Source organism: Citrus sinensis, chromosome 5 (genome assembly GCF_022201045.2).
Source record: "Citrus sinensis cultivar Valencia sweet orange chromosome 5, DVS_A1.0, whole genome shotgun sequence".
Taxonomy (NCBI): Eukaryota; Viridiplantae; Streptophyta; class Magnoliopsida; order Sapindales; family Rutaceae; genus Citrus; species Citrus sinensis.
Genome location: NC_068560.1, coordinates 15,214,471 through 15,226,351, shown reverse-complemented (window position 1 = coordinate 15,226,351; position 11,881 = coordinate 15,214,471). Strand labels below are relative to the sequence as shown.

General features: G+C 30.0%; 1 long non-coding RNA gene across 1 annotated transcript; it reads left to right on the top strand.

Annotated features, from left to right (window-relative positions):
• Positions 1–1,936: 1,936 nt before the first annotated feature.
• On the top strand, positions 1,937–7,615 carry LOC127902135 (uncharacterized). The gene is made up of 3 exons (XR_008054673.1): positions 1,937–2,262; positions 6,882–7,164; positions 7,249–7,615. It is a non-coding gene; the product is annotated as an uncharacterized LOC127902135 (long non-coding RNA).
• Positions 7,616–11,881: the final 4,266 nt, after the last annotated feature.

Here is an 11,881-nt window from a genome sequence, read left to right as displayed (position 1 = left end):
GTTAAAATAAAAAGGAAAAATAAAACAAAATAAATAACTCTTCCCGGCAACGGCGCCAAAAACTTGACACGACACAAAAATGATTTCTAACTCTCAAGTATAAAAGTATCTTATTTTATTATAATTCGGTGAGTCCAAGGTCAATCCTCAGAGAAAATATTTAATTTGTTTATTTAAGTTTATCAAAAATAAAATAAAATAAAATAAAAAATAAAAAAAATATGCAATTTAATTTAAGAAAAACTATGAAATTGAATTAGTTAGGGGTATGGATCCACTGTTAGTAATAAATATAAATTAACAAATTCTTTTTATTTTTATTTTATTTTCCAAAAGATTAATTGTATAAATTAAAATTATTTTCCCATTTATTTTATTATGGATTAAGAACTTAATGTGTCGAAACTAAATTTATCTACAATAAATTAAAATATCATTTTACCATACTTTATACTAAGACATTAAGAATTCATTGTGCCAAACTCCAATGTTTGTCTACAATAAATCAAAATTTCAAAATATAAAATATGGATAAAATTAAATAGAAAACAATTTAATTTATAAAATTAAAAATAGAATTTGATTAAACCATATTTTTACTAAAAGTTTCGTCTTCCCCTACCAACTAATATTTAGCTAAACATTTTTTAAATAAATGAAATTATTAAAATTGAAAAACACATAATTAAAAAAATGGAATTTGAAAATTGAAATAAAACTCATTTTATTGATTGAAAATATATTACAAAGAGAGATGAGAAGAAGAATTTGAGGGGAAAGAAGAGAAGAGAAGGCGTGGAGATGTGTGTTCCCCCCTCCTCTATTTATACTAATACATTGTTAATCCATACCACACAAATACATAAAACTAATTACATGTTAACCTTACATTTGTCCCACTAATAAAATATAAACCTAACTTAATCCATTCAAGCACATCCAACACATTCCACTAAAAAATTACCATACCTAATATGATAAAAACTTATAATTTCACATTACCACATTTACTGTGGTAAAAACTTAAAAATTTACAACAAAAGTCTCGGACTTCCAGAATCCAAATTTGACATCCGTACATTTGTTTGGAGCCTCAAATTGCATGAAATTATTATTTTTACCTAATAAACACACAAAAACACACAAAATCAAATACTTAGAAAAATAATTAGAAATTCACAATATATTACACAATTATAAATATAAATTACGTTAATAGCACAAAATAACATTTTTACACTTAATAAACATAAAATTTTTAACACTAATAAAAAAGAAACATGAAATTAATTACGCAACAAACTTAATTAAAATCATACGTCAACAGGGATACGTTTGTACAAGCCGTGATCAGCCAGCCTCGTGGTAGCTGCAACCTCAACGGGTATAGTCCTGTATGTGAAAATAAAAGCAAAATTAATGAATTTCGATAAGCTAGAATTGCTGATAACTACTTGAGTTAGTGCACTATCTAAAGATGGATTCATCCATGGAGGTGACTCCGTCTTCTCCAATTGGTGAGTCTCGAGCTTTTTGAAAGACAAAAGCTCCAGAGTAGAAACTTTTTTGAACGTAAATAGTGAGGGCAACAATCAGTCCCAATAAGGTCTTTCCCATTTCTACTAAGTCTAACAACTGGACTATCTCTATGCTTATCTAATAATTCACTACTACAAATAGGACAAAGATGACATGTAATACATGACAAGCATACTATTAATTGTCATTTATTAGTTTAGATGACTTTTATTTATTTTTGGAAGTCATATATTACAAAATTATTTTTACTTATGACATAAAAATGACTCACCACTAAATAAGAAGTCATCTTTAATTAATTAAAAGGTGACTCTTATTTTTAAAATGTGTCATTTATTTGGTAGTATAAAAACGCCACTTTCCCTCTTTATTTTCTTTGTCTACCGTGAAATTTCATTATCTCTCTGTTTCAGCCTCCATTCTTCTAGGACTTTCTTTCTCTGTAAAATTCCCCTTTGCCCATACAAAACATCTTCCTATATTCTATTTCCAAGTTCCAAACTCTTAATTTCACCCATTATTTATATAGACCCAAAATCGTAAACTCTAACTGTTCACACATAGTCGGAGTGAAGACAAATTGACAAGAAATCTTGAAGCTCTGGACCACAGATGTTGGCAAGAAGATTATAAAGCCTGGGACCACATCACTATCAAGTAAATTGTTGAAGCATTCAGCTACCTTGGATATTGGATTTTAAAAGTTTTGGTCCCCACATAAAGGTACTTTCTTTCCTTTTGTTTAATCATGTTTGTGAAAGAAAATGATAGATTGTTTGATTGTGGGTGGCCTACATGTGCTGTTTTTTTTTTCTTTTCTTTGTCTAATTCACTCTATTTGAATAGCAAATGTTGACAATATGGATGAACAGTAAAGTTATTTATGGGGATTAATATTTTAAGGAAGTTACAAATTTGGTCGAATCATGTCATGCTCCTTTGAAATTTAATCAATTATCAATCTCAGAACCTAACGACTCTATATGAAGTTGGGAAACAAAAAACGACACGCGCCATGTGGGATTTGTTGCAAAATTATAAATATTTCAAATTCTTCAAATAACTTAAAATTAATTTATATACACACATACTTTCTTATTAAAAAAGCTAATAAGAAAAATCAAAACTAACTGAGAATTAATAGAATGAGCCTTTATATAATATTATGTGATATTACAATATTAATTAATCATTTCATCCTCTTTCCTTTAGCATCATATAGAATATTGTAAAATCTACCTATAATTATAATATTATTATTAGAATCAAAATAATTTTATTACTATAAATAGATTATAATTTAATAGAGGATATAACTATAAAAATTATTATTTTAACTTATTTATTTTTAATACAAGTAATATAGAAATAAAGACAAAGTATACAAGTTAATAATTAATTAATAAAACATCTTGAATCTAATATATGAACAAATATTAATAAGAGAAATAATGTTAGTTTCAGAAACTAATACATATTTTTAAAAAATTCAGATGTTTATACTTGTCATCATATATATGCTTAGCACTTAATACAAATGCTCTCCACTGTAGCAATCCATTTTGTTGTGCTTTTGTGTTTAGTCCCTAACACTTCATGTCCATTAAGCTTTGGTCAATTTATTATGTTATGTGCTTTCGTAAATTAATGTTTTTACTTATATTATTTTGATAGAATAATAATATTAAGGTCCTATGTTTTACTTTTTCTCAAATTAGGACATACATACTTACGAGAAAATTATGGAAAATATTTTAGAATGATATATTTATATTTTACATTCAGAATGGACAAATCTTAGATGTCTATAGATCGAAGATTGAAAGATTATGAGATTGGTGTTGAAAGATTTATAAATTTTGCAATGGTTCATGCAACAAATTCTAATCACATACTATGTCCACGTATGAAATGTAGAAATGTGAAACATCAAACTGTTGATGAGATTAAGGACCATTTGTATTTGAATGGTATAGACCAAAGTTACAATAATTGGATTTTGCATGGAGAAAAGCTTGTTAAGAAGCTATCAACTACTAGCAACACTAAATCTACAAGAGAATTTGAAACAAGAGCCTTTGAAACTGAATCTGTGGCCAGCACTATAGAGATGATTCAAGAGCTTATGATCATTTTGAAAACAACCCTAAACAATTTAAGAATTTATTAGCTGATGCTGAGAAAAAATTATACCCAGGTTGTAGTAAATTCACAAAATTATCTGCATTGGTAAAATTGTACAACCTAAAAGTAAGAAATTGGTGGTCAGACCGAGGCTTTTCAGATTTGTTGAAATTGTTAAGAGAAATGTTGCCTGACAATAATGAATGCCTTGTTCAATATACGAGCCAAAAAAAATACCTTAAATGGATTAGGGATGGAGTATGAGAAGATACATGCATGTCCAAATGATTGTATACTTTATAGAAAGGACTATAAAGGTGCATTTATATGTCCTAATTATGGTGCAGCAAGGTGGAAGTTGATAAAAAATTCAACTAAGATGAAGATTATTGTTCCAGCAAAGGTTTTATAGTATTTCCCACCAATCCCAAGGTTTAAAAGAATGTTTCGAAGTGTTGAAACTTCGAAAAATCTAACAGGGCATGCCACTCAAAAGGAAACTGATGGGCTATTACGTCATCCTGCAGATACCCCAGCATGGAAACTAATAGATCACTTATGGCTTGATTTTGGAGCTAAACCAAGAAACTTGCGACTTGCATTATCTGCAGATGAGATTAATCCATATAATTCTCTTAGTAGTAGGTATAGTTGTTGGCCTGTGATAGTAGTGACATACAATCTTCCTCTATGGCTTTGTATGAAGAGAAAATTTATGATGTTGACATCGTTAATTTCAGGTCCCAAACAGACTGGTAATGATATTAATGTTTACTTAGCTCTATTGATTGATGATCTTAAAATATTGTGGGAGGTAGGAATTGAAGCTTATGATGCTTATCATCAAGAGTCTTTCACATTGAAAGCTATTTTAATGTGGACGATAAATGGTTTTCCTGCTTATGGACACTTGGCTGGTTGCACTATAAAAGGATATAAAGCATGTCCAATTTGTAGTGAAAAAACATGTGTAGTTCGGCTCGGCCATAGTAAAAAAAATGTCTTATATCGATCATAGAAGATTTTTACCATGATATCATCCATATTGGTTTCAGAAGAAGGCATTTAATAATGAAGAGGAATTGAAATTGCTCCAGAACCGCTGAAAGGAGAGGAAATCTTGGCACGAGTTCAAAGATTAAATTTCTCGTTAGGGCAAAAAAAGCAAATAGTCGTGCAATTGATATCAATGAAAAAGTTTACTGGAAGAAAAAATCTATTTTTTTAGAGCTTGATTATTAGAAGTCTTTATATGTTAGACACACCCTTGATGTTATGCATATTGAAAAAAAATGTGTGTGAAAGTCTTGTAGGGACTTTACTTGACATTCCAGGGAAATCAAAAGATGGTTTTGCAACTCGTATGGATCTAGATGAAATGGGTGTAAGGAAAGAGTTACTACCAAGAGTTGGCCAAAATGGAACAAAATTGCCTCCTGCGTGTTATACTTTGTCCTGGGAAGAAAAGAAAAAATTTTGTAAGACACTGTTTGAACTTAAAGTTCTTGATGGCTATTGTTCAAATTTTAGAAATCTAATCTCATTGCAAGATTTGAAACTCTATGGCTTGAAATCTCATTATTGTCATGCTTTGATGCAACAATTGCTTCCTTTAGCAATACGATCTTTGTTACCAAAACATGTTAGATATGTAATAACAAGATTTTGTGCTTTGTTTAGCAACCTATGCAGCAAAGTAGTGGATGTGTCAAAATTGGATCAAATGCAAGCAATTTTGGTGAATACTATATGCTTGTTAGAAAAATATTTCTTGCCAGCTTTCTTTGATATTATGATTCACATACCAGTGCACCTTGTTAGAGAAGTCAAACTCGGAGGACTTATTTACCTCTGATGGATGTATTCATTTGAGAGGCAAATGAAAATATTGAAGGATTATGTACGAAATCGAGATAAACCAGAGGGTTGCATTGCTGAATCATATATGGCTGAAAAGGCTATTGAGTTCTGCATAGAATACTTATCTGAAGTTGATGCAATTGGCATTCCACCTAAAAAATATAGATCTTATGTTGGATTACCTTTACCAAGAGGATGTGTTGTTAGAATAGATCGTAAATTGTGGGTGCAGGCACATAGATATGTACTGGAAAATACAAATGAAGTTTAGTCGTATATCATGTTAGTAACTATTTCCTTTATCTTATATCTATGAGTTATATTTTCCGTAATAGTTATAATCATTCTTATTTCATCTTTGATATCTTAGAGAGCATATGGAGTTCTTGAAGAAGAAATATCCAGCAAAGTCAAAGAAGAAAAAGTGGCTACAGGATGAACATAATAGGACTTTCATATATTGGTTGCATCAAAAAGTAATTAACTATATAGTTCATCTATAAACATTTTTTTGTTATTCTAAGATATTTGTGTATTATTTATATACATTTTTATTACTATCATATAGTTTGAAATTCAACTTAACGAATCAAGGAACAATGTCTCAGAAACCTTAAGGTGGATTGCACATGGACCTCGCCCTGAAGTGATAAAGTACCAAGGCTACGAAATTAATGGTTATCGTTTTCATACCAAATAACGTGATGACTTACGAGTTGTACAAAACAGTGGAGTCTATTTAGAGGCAAACACATTTCAGATTTCAAGTGCTAAAGATAAGAATCTTGTGGTGGCAAATATGTCATTTTATGGAGTTATACAAGAGATTTGGGAGCTTGATTACAACAAGTTCAAGATTCTTGTATTTAAGTGTGATTGGGTTGAAAAGAATCATGGGATAAAAAAAGATGAGCTAGGAGCTACGTTGGTAGACCTTAATAGGATAGGCCATAAAGATGGTTGTTTTATTTTGGCTTCTCAACCGATACAAGTATTTTATGCTGAAGATCAACTCGATCCAAGGTGGTTTATTGTGATAGTTAATCCATGTAGGGAATATATAGGAGATTCAAGAGAAGATCTAGGTGACATCATGTTAGAACATCCAAATTCTAGCAATTTGATGCCATCCATTGAGTCATTTGATAAAATGACTGATGACGATTTAGTTTACATCCAAACTGATATCAATGAGGAAACATTGGTTGAAAATGTTGATTAGAAAAAAAATGTAAGTTTTTTTTCAACATAGTTGATGTACTGAATTCTTATTTTAATGTATAGCATTTATTTAGCTTATGTGACCTGTTATTCTTCTATTAAATTCTCATCAATTTTTTTCTTTTCTTTTTCTTTAGTTATTTTGCAGCAGGTTTATAAAACATTGCTACAGAAATGAGTTAAATTGTCAAAAAAAGAAAAAGTAGAGGTCGAACGAATTTACCTCAGCTGGTCAGAAATAGAAACAATGGACACAAGCTTATAGTCGAGTATAACAAAAGAGGACAACCACACAGCAAGGTAGCAACACGATTGTTTAGCTTTTTATGTGTCTTCGCACGCACCATGGTTCAAATTTCTTATGAAGATTGGAGCAAAGTGCCATCAGAGACCAAAGAAAAGATATGGGAATGCATAAAAGTATTATTTACAACCTTTTTCCTGAACTAATACACATTTATTTAATTTGTGAAAAAAAATTTAAATATGCTATGCATATTGCAGTTCTCTTTTTAGGTGGATGATGAGCTTCAAGGCAAATTCTTATCTTCAGTTGCGAATAAATGGAGAACCTTCAAGAATAGACTCACCACTAAATATATCAAGAGATATAAAGATAAGCCAGAGGCACTAAAGTGCCCGCCTAAATTGTATGATTTTATCGAGCAAGAAGATTGGGAAGTTTTCATATGTTATCGAACTTCTAGTGCATTTGAGGTATTGACTAACTTTTTGAATTAAATGTATGTTTGTCATTGTTTGCGTACTTACCTTGATTATTGAATGCAAGAAATTAGCCAAAAATATAGAGAAAAAGGGCAAAAAATATATACAATCATTGTCTTTCAAGGAAAGGCTATGTGGGATTAGAGGATGAACTGGTATGTACACAAACATTTATATGCATGTATAGCTTTCCTTTTCAGTTTATCACCTGAATTAAGAAAGTTATGTATCACTTTAATTCATTTAAATTTATATATAGCAAAAAGCTGCTGGAAACAATGAAGAAATTAGTCGCTCTACCTTATGGAAAGCAGCACGCAAAAATAAGAAAAGTATATACACGAGCGAGGTCATTAGAGAAAAGGCTGATGAAATAGTAATTTTTATAAATATATGATTTCGAATAATTTAACATATGAACTAAAAAGTTGCTGATTTCTTGTTATTATTCAAATGTAGGATGAGATAACAAAGAAAAGTGAGGAAGGGGTTATAGCTACTGGTGGTAGGAATGATGTTCTAACAACAGCTTTAGAAACCCCTAAAAGTTCAGGTCGAGTAAGAACCGAAGGACGTTTTGCCACACCTTCTTCATACTTTGGAAGGAAAAACGAAGCTTCTCATCCAACAATGAGTTACAAGAGCGTATAACTCAACTAGAGGAAAATTATGAGAAAATTTCACAAGAAAAATTTCTATTAGAGCAAAATGTGGGGAAGATTGTACAAGAACAAATGATGCATTTTTTTGAAGAATTCCAAAAGAATGGAGTCCTACCGATCCAGACACCAAAAGTTCCCTAAAAAAAGGGTAGTTGCTCCGAATAACCAAGAATGAAGAAAAAGTGCTTCAAGAAAAAAACAAGTACATATGCAAAATGAGTGCTACAAGAAGAAATAAGTATGCATAAAAAATAAGTGCAGTTTTATTTTTTTTTAATTCCAAATCTCAAAGTTTAAATTTTAATCACTTATAATGCTATGATTAATATTTTACTCATAGATGATGCAAGGAAAATCATGTATGTTAGCAATGGGCAGCATAAATAATATTGTAGTCAAAGGTACAATGTTAGAAAAAAATGATCCTAATTCTACTGTGCATGGAGTACCATTGGTTGTCACAGATGTTCGTGTGGCTGTTAATATTGCAATTAAAGGGGATGCCTTTTTACCAAGGCCTGTCAAGGATGAGTTAGTTATTGTTAACCATGTCATTGGATCTTATGTTGCTTGGCCTAAACAATTTGTCATCTTGAATGATTTTGAGGTATATATCTATAATTAATTGTTTGCTTTTGATATGTCTTAAATTAATAATAATAATTTTTTATTATTTTGGAGTGGGGAATAGGGTATCAAACAAATAAACAACATTCGTGAAGTGTTGTTTATTTGTTTGATACACATAATTTATCCTGCAGCTGTCTAGAAAATTTTACAAATTGCAATCAAATATAACTCTTGTAGCTAAGTAAAGTTTCGAAGATAGAAATATGTGTATTGTACAAAAATGATAGTAATGTTCTTGCTGCAGTAGTTATTGTTTCTGTTTTGCCACTGTTCAAATATCATTTTCCATTTAATATGTGGTCACCACAAAGTCAAAAACACCCCAAATCATATCCAAAATGATATTCTTGCTTGATGAACAGTGAACACTAACCCTTTGAAAAATTGCATTGAAAGATTTAAAAAATCACATGGGGTCCAAGTATTCTGCTATTATATGTTGCACTCGTGTATAAATTTAGCATTTAACTGAGCATATCATTGACGCCTATAATGTCTTATTCTTCTTTTTTTTTGGGTTAATTAATTTTTGTTTTCGCTTGTAGATATCTCATACATATTTGTAGTTACATAAAGAAACCTATTGAGACTGTGCAGGAATAGATGCTCTTTGCAAGTACGCTCGCCGAGTGTTGACTAAAGCATTATTTATTGAAATTTATCTAGGGATCTTCGACAATGAACAAGCTGAATTATATATATCAGTTGATGACATTGTACAATTTTGTAGAATGGAAAAGATTGGGGTCGCAACAATAACTTGTTACGTGAAGTAATTTAATTAAATTACTTATTTTCTTGGCAAAATAATTAGTTATAATTTTTATTTATGCAGTGAAGTAATTATTACTTGTTTTCTATAGGCATCTTTACGAAGTCTTGAAGGATCATCCCCTGAAACATATTTACAAATTTGGTAATCCTTCAATCTTTTGTGCTAAAACCGGAAATAATGATGAGACTAGAGCTCGTGCAATGGTATCAAGAATGGAAATACTTGACCCATAACAGCTTCTGATGTTTCCTTACAATACCAAGTTTGTTATTTTATTAATTGTATATAGCATTTGGAGTTTATTCTCTTTTTCTTTTACACAAATATGCAAGGCTGATATTTATCATTATATATAGCAAACATTGGATGTTGATTGTTGTGGATCTGCACAAATTTATAGTACATTTTTTTGATTCACTCGGTCATGAACATTCCCCTGATTTGAAGAACTTTGTATCACTGTAAGTTATTGTCATTTTTTGTCAATTATAATGCATTTATTAAAACATGCTTGACTAAATGTGTATTTAATTATGTATCTTAAGTGCTTTCAAGATTTTTGTAGCAAAAATGGGAAATGTGAATCGGAAATCCATAGTTTGGAAAAGGGTTAAGGTATATGAAATTGTACATATGTATGTTCAATTTAAATTTATTTACATATGTAGATGACATTAATTAGTTCAAAATTTATGTGTAGTGTCCTCAACAAACTACAAATGTTGAATGTGGATATTATGTCATGAGATTTATGAAGGAAATCATTGAAAACTAGGCTGATTCAATAAAAAAAACTTGGTAGTTATCTCCTTATCCTTTTAAAATTTATAAATTTCATAAGGTTGATGCATGTATTAATGTTGACTATTTTGTGCATGATATACAGTTTGTTTGACGAGATAGTTTCACCCAAAAGGATATTGATAAAATAAGAGTGGAGTGGGCAGAGTACATATGGCAGAACATTTTTCACTAAATTTTGTAGCACAATGACTTTGCGAGGTTAGTAAATGAATAGGATTATTATTTTTATCTGCATCTTTGTTATTATCTTTGTTTCGAATAAGATATTAAAAAGTTTATAAAATTATTTCAATTATTTTCATTTTGTAATTAAGGAAGGTTCATCAAAAGGTTTCACTCTCCAACTCCCTTTGGCTTTGGCATGAGTATTGGAGTAGCCAACTGGAGGGGTAGCTGCATTTTGTTGTTCTTGTAAAGAAGGTAATATGGTTCTATTTTAAGAAAAAAGAGTTATGGATATCTAGTTACTTTCATTTGGAAATTGTAAACATAAAGAATATTTTTGGTCCTTTGGCTTTGGCATGATTATTGGAGTAACCAACTAGAGGGGTAGCTGCATTTTGTTGTTCTTGTGAAGAATGTAATACGGTTCTATTTGAAGAAAAAAGAGTTATGGATATCTAGTTACTTTCATTTGGAAATGGTAAACATAAAGAATATTTTTATATTGTTTGTCATGTACCAAATTTATATACGAGTATTGCAATTGCTTGATGAATATTTATTTTTATGTTGCAGCTTTTCAAAAAAAATGTATTGCAATAGTAGTAGTAGTAGTAGTAGTAGTAGTAGTAATAATAATAATAATAGATGACTGACTTTTTGAAAAGTAAGTCACCTATGTTGATACTGAACACAGTTCTTTACAAAATTAGAACAACATTAGATGACTACTTTTTGAGAAATGAGTCATCTATGATACTTATTAGATGACTATATTTACGCGTCATCTTTTGTACCTCATTTTAGATTATTATTACAAAGATGATTAATTTTACTTTGTCATCGTAAGATTAATTTAAACGTCATCTATGTTCATTTGTGTAGTAGTGATTGTTGATCATTTTCTTTAAGAACTTGCTTGGCCAACTCCGAGATCGAATTGATGACATTTAAAGTGGAAATGAACCATATGACATAATGAGAGTTATATTACGTACATGTAAGATCCTATCTTATTGATGTTGCACTTCCCCATCTTTTCCTTTAATAAACTTTTTTTGTTCCACAACAATTATTGGATGTTATGAAAGAAATAGGAGTAAATGATATATATTGATTTCACTATAGGAAAACTCTAAAAAATTTGGGTTCTATTTTCTATTTAAAAATCTTTCTGTTTAAATTTGAATAAATAAATATACACAGTTCAGTATGTTTAACTGTATGGGTTTGGCACATAAACTGTATGAAGAAATCAACTTTTAGGGATAGCTATTAATATTATTTTTAAAATGTAAGAGATGGTTTAATTTGGAACATCCTGAGATGCTTTCTTGCTTCAGTTAACTTCTCAGATTTGACTTGTTTGAACTATTTA